This window comes from Cryptomeria japonica, chromosome 7 (assembly GCF_030272615.1).
Source record: "Cryptomeria japonica chromosome 7, Sugi_1.0, whole genome shotgun sequence".
NCBI classification, from domain to species: Eukaryota; Viridiplantae; Streptophyta; class Pinopsida; order Cupressales; family Cupressaceae; genus Cryptomeria; species Cryptomeria japonica.
Window position 1 is genome coordinate 359885119 of NC_081411.1, and position 9766 is coordinate 359894884.

The window sequence follows — 9766 nt, forward strand, 5'->3', positions numbered from 1 at the left end:
TTTAAATACTATTGAAAAAAGAGAAATATCGTTATTCTACAATTGGCATGATAATTGTGAACTTATGAGCAATTGCATGTAGATAATGAATGCGGAATAAAAGCAAGGTAAAATAATGTCATTGCATACAAAATGAAGAAGTGTTTACTCTTATTGTAAGAACAATTAAATATAGAGTTACTAGCAATTAGTTTACACTTTTGGGATTAATCATAAGACATAAAGATTTAAGTAAGCTTAAATTTATCGCCCAAGAATTAATTAGATCCTCAATGGATTGGGAGGTCCCATTCTTTTACAATAATCTACCATACGATAATCTCTATTAATTATTAAATTTTTCCAAATTTACTTCACTATTAATAATAATTATCAATAATTTATTAATAATTATTACCAATTACACTAATAATAATTATTAATAAGTTATTAATAATTATTACTAATTAATCCAAAACTTATTAATAACTATATAAAAAAAATGATCTAAAGTTTATCAATTATTAACAACTAAAACTTTATTACCAACTATTAACAATTAAATTCCATAAAAAAGGGATTTGAAATATGAAGGTCGTGGTATTGTGTGCCCAGAGCATTTAGTGGGAGGGGGACCCCACGGTCCCCTCCACTACCCTGCAGCCATTGCCGTAGTAGTGACCGCAGGTTAGTGGAGGGTACCGTAACGGTACCGCTCCCCACCTGCAGACCTATTAACTCCGCCTGCGACCGAAATCTCATGCAACCAGTCACGGTACTTCTACATACTGCGTTGCAATCATAGTTTCTCATGCGATGGTTTTAAACACTCTGTATATATATATATATATATATATATATATATATATATATATATATATATATATATATATATATATATGGTTTTATTTATTTTATTTTATTTTAATTTTATTCCAGGTTAATTTAAATAGATAGAGAGTAGATTTTAAACTTTAAGGATAAAAATAAATTAAAATATTAAGTAATAACAGGGTTCATTCTCAGGAGTAAATAACCCAGAGGGATAAACAATCCAAGGAGAATAACTAGATCCCAGCATAGTGCAGATGATTGAAAGCCAGATGCGTATCTAAAGGTAACTTATATTTTGTTTCCACACATAGATTATTCCTAGAGATAAATAATCCAGAGAAGTAAATCGTTTCCAGCCATGAAAGGTAGATGATTTATGCAGGCTTATGATTGTATTTCGTTAATCTGATTTCAATCTAAAATTTACAGAGATAAATTTATTCCTACATGGAGATTTAATTCATTCAAAAGGAAATAAGAAGAAAAAAAAACAAGATTTTATTCATAGCAAGGAATTGGAAGACAATATTTTAATTCTACAGCAAGAAATTGAAAGACAACATTTTAATTCTTCAAACTGACAATATCCAAACTACAACAAGAAATTGAAAGACAGTATTTTAATTAACAGTATCCAATCTACAGCAAGAAATTGAAAGACAATATTTTAAATCTTCAAACTAACAGTATCCAATCTACAACAAGAAATTGAAGGACAATATTTTAATTAACAGTATCCAATCTACAGCAAGAAATTGAAAGACAATATTTTAATTCTTCAACTCATCCACTACAAACAGATTTCAACTAATTTCAACAATATATTAAACCTTGATCTAAATTTTTTTTTTACAAATGAATCTAATTCCTATCAAAAATTTGAAACTAATGGATCTAATTTCTTATCAAGAATCTGAAAAACAATGAATCTAATTCTCATCAAATGATTCTAATCACCTAAACAATTTAATCTACTTCTTATCAAAATTTGAAACTAATTCTTATCAAGAATCTGAAAACAAATGAATCTCATTCTCATCAATGATTCTAATTTCCTAAACAATTTAATCAAATCTAATTTGCAACAAAAATAAGATGCACGAAAACTAAATTTGAAAGAACCTGGGTGCTTGAAAATGGTGTAGAATCCTCTATGAATCTTCCTTGATCCTCCAAACTTGAAGAGAAGTCCTCCCAAACAAAAATCTTAGCTGAAAATGAAAATTGACTACAAAGGAAAATTTTACTTGAAGAATTTCTTATGGAATAGCCAACACCTCTTTTTGAAACTTGTACATCTTTTATAAGAAAAAAATTCCAAATTCCACTACCTAATTTTTAATTAAAAAAAAAAGAGATTCTCTCCCAATTTGGCCTTCATGCAAATTGATTAGACTTAGTGGGAGGGCTTACATGCAAGGTGGTGGAGAAGCCTCTAGAAGCTTCTTATTCTTCCTACAACATGTGCCTTAATTTGGGTGAGGGAATTTAAATAACCAATTAAAAAATATATATATATTTTCCATGTGTGTGTGATTTATTATTTTTATTCCTTTACAATATTCATTCAATAGTTTATCCAAAAGAAATATAATAGAGTTTGTATTTAAATCAAAAGGTGATAAAGGAGGGTTGTGACAATTTATATACCTTATACAAAAAAAAGGGGGTTTTCAAAATGTGGAGCATCTACTAAGAAGATACAATTTCTAATTTCAATTTGGGTAGGATGATTTACTTTGCCTAGTGATTTATACTTTCACAAATGTTACCATGTTTACATTATCCACTACTACAACTTCATGCACCCTTTATATACAATCAATTAAGGGGGATTTATATATGTCATTAATGTTCCATTAATGGGTTATGTGTTGGCATGATAGTTTCATAGATACTTCCATACTAAAGGGAGTTTAGTCAACCATTTTGAATAGTAAGAACCTTAAACTCTCCTTTCATATTTTCACATAGTTGAAAATCCCTATCATATTTATCTTGGACATAATCTCTTTCTTCATTTTAATTGTATTTTATTAAGGGTATTCTCCAAGCAAGTTATAGTTATTTTCTTATTGTGTAATATGTTCTCTTTATAACATTATTTTATCTTTTACAAATTTCTAACAAAACACTCATTTTAGAAGGGTACAACACTTGTTCTCCACTTGTTTTTCATCTTTGTATTCTTAAATGTTTTCCATGTTGATTGTTGGATTTATATATCTTCGTAATAATACGCACATACATCAATATGGAGTAAAAATATATATAGGTGAAAATTTCAAACTTGTATAATTTATTATTATTATTTTTAGCTATCATCACTCATCCATAAAAATTGATTCAAATCTTCCATTTGCTAGCCTAGATAGGATTTGCATGTGTGGAATTACACCTAGTTGCCTCTACATGAAAACTTGAACTTAAAATTTAAAAATTTAAAAATTCAAATTAAATCCCACATCAACCTTTTCACTTATGTTAGGTCAACCTTTTCACTTATGTTATTGTACTTATGACCGTTCCCTATTCTATTTGCACACTATCATAGTATCATCATTAAACAATAATAGCATTATGAAACCCTTCATCATCTTATACATTTCTATATGCTTATCTATTGTCTATAATCATTGGATTAGTTTGCTTAAAAGTTTGATAAATTAATACTAATGTAAGTAAATTTGTGCCTGATAAATTTATTATTATTATTATTATTATTATTATTTTAATTATTTTAAATACTACCCCACTTTAGGCACATACTCAATGAGGTAAGACACACTTCCATGGTCATTTATTCGTTATCAATTCACTTCCTATCTTTGTTTACATTCCACTTGACATGTCATAGCTTTGTATGTAGAGATTCAAAACCATAGTGAAGAATAATTATTAATTCTAAATCCTCATATATAGAGTTCTCATCCTATTGACGCTCGCGCATCCCCTCCTCTAGTATCAATCCCTAAAAGATGACAAAATTAAATTCATACTTAATGACAGGAACTTTTTAACTATATGTTGGGTAATGCTAAACATGAGGTGAATAATAATAATGTTTTGCTATGATAATGTTGGCATATCTTTCAATAAATTTAAGGCACGGTTCAGACTACTCACATCTAATATTTTTCTATGATAATGTTGGCATATCTTCAATAAATTTAAGGCACGGTTTAGGCTGCACACATCTAATATTTTGCTATGATAATGTGGACATGTCTTCAATAAATTTAAGGAATGGTTAAGGCTGCACACATCTATTTTGTTGGCCAATTAATTCAATAATTTCTAGCCGCATTGTTCAATTAAGCCATAAACAAGACTAGACTATGCACAAAAAAAGAAAGGATTTTTTTTATTTTTTTCCTTCTCATAGCACCAATTGCATCAATGATCAACTCCATTTTTGCATACAAATATCATACTATTATCTTTGTCATGTGAACACCCCGTCAAATAAATAACTTCTATTCTGACTTCAAAGCGGTTTTGACGTGTGCAACTTAATTTTTACAAAATTTTAAATTAAAGTGTTAATGGTGAGTTCGTGACTCATGAAGCAAGGAATGTACCAATGTTTGAATAGCTATTTCTCAGATGAAATATTGGCTGCAATTTTGAATTTTGTTCTAGACTTTAGGCAAGAAATTTTGTCTTGTGTTCATTTAATCAATTTAATACAACTTATTATTCTATTCCGAGCTCATTTGTGTTTGTCTTAGTTTTACACATAAGACTCCAATGAATTTCCTTTGCTAATCAGCACATCAAATATTCTATGAGGTGAGCAAATCATAGTTTGCTCAAATGTGTATTTTTACTAGACTACATTCATTTGAAAAATAAACTAACACAATAGAAAATATTGATGGATTTCATAATTCTTACCGATTTATAATATTTCTTCATTGCTCCTTCCTATATACCAAGATCTTCGATATTTAAGTTGGTGAATAAATAAATTACCGAGGGATGTTTATGTAGTAGTTAAAAAAGTCTCATTAAAGAGTAACCTAAAGTCGCTATCGATTTCAAACAAATTTTAGAACAAAGAACCCTAAATGGAAATAAAATTTTATCAGGCTAGAAGATAAGGATTCATTCATACTACAGTTGCTTTCAAAATCTCCTGTCACTACAAAGGGTAGATTACTACTACGTTATAATTTCAAATGTTTCACATGCCTCAGAGAGATTCCATCTCATGGAATGATATGATTGCAAATATACACAAAATGATTTTATGACAAAGACTAGAAACAAATTCAATAGAAGGAATTTTATTTTATTTTTCTATGGCTGGAGGTGAATTTTCAATTAAAACACATAGTAATTTTATCACTCTGACCAATCCAACTTACCATACCAATAGGGTTGGAGATTTAATATTTAATTTCAATGTTTTGCTTATGGGATGATCGTAGGTAAAAAGAAGAAAAAATATTTTCAAGTTTCTTTCTGTTCAATCTTTTTTTTTTTTTGAAATATTAATTGAAAATATTTAATTTATCAATTTACCTTGCTAACAAAGTTTGGCAAATTTAAATTGTAATTTCTCTTCAAGGTAAAAGTTGGCAAATTTAAATTGTGATTTCTTTTCAAGGTAAAAGTTATCATATGGTTATAAGTAAAATTTTTAAGATATATTAATCCTATCATTTATGTAAATCCTATTGTTTGCCTCTAAAGATCACTTTGGCTCTGATACCAAATGTAATTCACCTTTTTACCCAATGTAAATAGTTTTAAAAGTAAGGTAATTTATTAATAATTTAATTTACTTAATGTAATAATAGATAAGTTACTCACAAATTATATTAAATAAACATTAAAAACATAACAATATATTTATGCAAAAAATATATTCAAGAAGGAACTTTTATAAACATCAATTAGATATATAATTCAAATAGTAAAACATTAATAATAATAACAGTGAAACATTAGGGCAATGACTATAAACAAAATTGATAAATACATATCCATAAATCAAGGAGAAGCTGATTTCTGGCACACAAAGGATTAGTTACAGGCCTAGGGTTTTCAGGCAAGGGAGCACTCCAGGAGGACACGGTTCTTACACAGAACCCCACATGCCTTCATGGCATGAAAAATAAACACAGTTCTTACATAGAACCCCACATGCCTTCACGACATGAAATACACACAACCCTGACTAGGACACTCCCGGGTGTACGCTCTACCCCGAGTTGGACACACACTGTATGCCCCTTCTCCAATGCCCAATGCCCAGCCACCAGACCTTAACTATCCCCTCTCTTGTGCTCCTTTCAATTTATCCTTCTCTGTATTCTTCTCCTATGCCTCCTCCCCCATTCTCTATTAATTTATAGGTTTTTAATAATACCCCAAGGGTGGTTACAAAAGTCACACCCTTTCATTATAATAATGTTTCTTAATTACTTTGAAATTTATATATTCCTTTATTACAAATTCTTTCATGGGAAAAAGTCCCATAACAGAAATTGGGTCCAAAAAAGGACATCGACTGAGAAAAATGAGCACCTTGACCATCGAGTTGACAACCACCCCTAACAAAGAGCATTCAAACTCCAACGAACACCAAGAAAATTGAATCTCATCCGTTGATCGAGAGATATCGAGTGAAGATGTATGTGCGAGATCTTGCCATGTAAGGGCATTGAAAAGCCCATTGCAAGATTAAAACATCATCATTGGATTGGTCTTTATAAAGATCCAATGCTTGTGGATGGCCGACGTGGCACCCCGAGTCCATGCTTTCTTCACTGTGTTTGATTATTGACCGACCTTGCATTCTTACCCCATATCATCTCTACGAGTCTATCTTTACCCCATGGGATAAGACTCTTTGAATTTTACCTTTTCTTTTTATCCCACAGGCCCATGATGTTGATCCTTTCACCCCACAGGGTAAGGGGAAACAATTGCCTTAGTTATTTTTTTATCCCACAGCCTCATCTATGCCTTCATTCCGCCCCACAGGATAAGGCTTTTTTTGTTTCTTCAATCGTCTCTTATGGGCCTTCGCTTCACTTTGTGGGATAAGGGTCTCTTCTTGTTTCTTCCCTTGCTTTTCTTATCCCACAACACTTTTGGTATCTTTGTCTTACCTCGCGAGATAAGGTCTCTTTGTCTTTTCTTTGTTTCTTATCCCGCGAGACCCGCTTTACACTTTTCTTTGTTACTTTTCTTATCCCGCGCCATCTCAACTATCTCCATTTATCTTCGTGGGATAAGCAATCCAAGCCTATCTTTTATTTCTTATCTCATGTGACCTTATACCGCGAGATGCCGCTATCTCCATGTTGTTCCTTGATGTTGACTGGGGCTCGCCTGAGTGCCAAATAACATGCTACAAACTGAGGCGATCAATAACATGACTCGGTCAATAACATGCCATGTTATTGACATGAGTTGTTGATATAGCATATTAGGGACAAGGTCAATAACACTTGTGTTATCGACACATCATATAACCCTCATGTTATATGACTCTGCAGAACTATGAAGGAGAAACTAAGTCTGCCGAGACCAATAACACGACATGTTATCGGTATTGACTAACACAAAATGTTAGTCACACTGAAATCTTGGATCTGAGCTCTGCAAAGGTTGGCACAAAAAAATTGCCAAAAATTGGTCTATGAAATATTAATGCTCAATTAAGTTCCCTATCCCTTGTATGGTGAAACACCATAGGCTTAAATAAGTGCACAAAATATAGTGTGTATATTCATCTTTTCATAAGTTGATTAAGATGGATAGTTTATACTTTTCCTATCTTTAGAAGTAGGAAACATTATTATCATTATCATTATCATTAGATGATAATGGTTATTTTTGTAAGGTAATTTTTCCAATCTAATATATTGTAATTTGTCAATATAATACCGTATTGAGTTTGCTCTTCTACAAGATGGAACACCAATCATCATTATATCTTTATATTCTCGAGGTAAAATATATTAGAAACTTGGTCTGTGTAGATATTGATATACCTTTTTATACTCCATAAAGGATAGATTAAATAAAAATAATTAGATAATATTAAACATCTAAGAGGATAAGTGATTATATCCTAGTGTCATTAAAAACAAATTTACAATATAATTATGATTATTTCATATATTTATCATACTAAGAATCGGTACTATGTATTTTTGAAAAATACTGTCGAAATATCCTTTGAAGGAAATATGATGGACTCCTTGGAAGAACTTAGGAATAATATGTCAAAGTCCATATAAGATAATCGAGTAATTAATAACAAATATATGATTATTTGGAAAAAGTTAAATAAAAAATGAATGTTCCTCTTATGCAATATAAAGATTGGTAGTTATTCTATTTATGGTTGTCTTTCCATTATGATAGGCTCTTAGATATTATGTATTCGAAGGAGTATTGAATACATTCTCATGACTTTTTTTGATGTGTATATCTTTTAAGAATATCTATAATAGATTAGCATTCATAACTTTGGAAGTTATCGAATAGGTATGCAAAGATATATGTTTTTGTAAGCTTTTTGTTCACTCATGTATTTTTGGAAGTCATTGTGATTAGAGCTCTTATGAGATAATGTGTTGAATAAATTATAGTATAAAAGGAAATTTCTTAGATTGATGTATTTGAATGCCTATGAGTGCTTTTGTTTACTTAATGTTCAAATATTTTTAGTTTGTAGCATAGATGAAGTTGTCATATGTTTATTTATGCACTATATGCTTATGTTTGCTTTTAGTGAGCTTCTATATGAATCATTTAAAAGATATGTTGGAGATTCTTTTTCAAATTTACTAGCTATGATGTGTTCTCTGTTAAGAATCTCATGTGATTAATTGTTGTCTATGGAATGAAGTGTGTGTGTGTGTGAAATATTCATTTGGCTTCAAGAATAGATGCATGGCTAAATTATGGTATCTTCCTTGTTTGTATTTGAAAATCATGATAGTGTTACATTAGTGTTAGAATGTAAATATATCATGCTACACGAATTCCATTACTCTTACTAGTATTGCATTGCTATATTCCTCATGTTGGGTCCATTATTCTTCATGTTAGGAAGAATTCTAGGGATGTACAAATATTGTGGTTGGGTAGATAAGTTGTATGTTGGTTTTGCTTAATTTTTTGTGGACAAAGTTATTTTGTGAAGTAAATTTGTCGCCTTCTCTTGTTTGATCATGGATTTGTACAAAGTTTTACTATTAAACTCATATAATTATCATGAGTAGAAATCACAAATGGAGTTATTGTTGCTAACATTGAAGTTGCATATGTGAGAAATTGTGAAAAACTTAATTGATTGTATTGAATGTAGGCATGTACATATATATAAGATTTTATTGTGGTTAACGATTGCAACAACTACTGGTAAATAAAAATGTAATAGTTACGCCAACATTCCCCCCTTATTACATTGTTCCTAAAATTTGCCCTAGGGACCCCCCTTAAGGCTTAAACAACAAAACTTGTTGATTACATTATATGAATACACATTTTTAGAAGATCTTCTCTTGAAGAAGCAAATCTTGAACCAAGTGAGACTCCATCAAGTTGTCTCTTGACCCTCATAAAGGTGTAGCCTCGAGTCATGTTCTTAATCTCTCTGCCACAAACTCTCAAATCATAGTCTTGAATCATTCAACAATGACCCATAAGAGATACAAGAGATCTCTATCATTGTCTAATGATTGTGAAAGGGTATAATTATTGATCATAAACTTTGTATCTCACTCGACGACAATCCATATTGAGCTCAACACCAAATCTCAAACCTATCTCCAAAATATAATGTTCACAACACATGTAATTTTCAAATCTTTCAGCATCAAAAAAGAAGGCAAAAAGGAAAGTATAAACAAAAAATGTCAAAAAAGATTCACATACAAAAAACATCATCTCAAAGTGAGAAGATAACTTGAGATGATGAAAATCC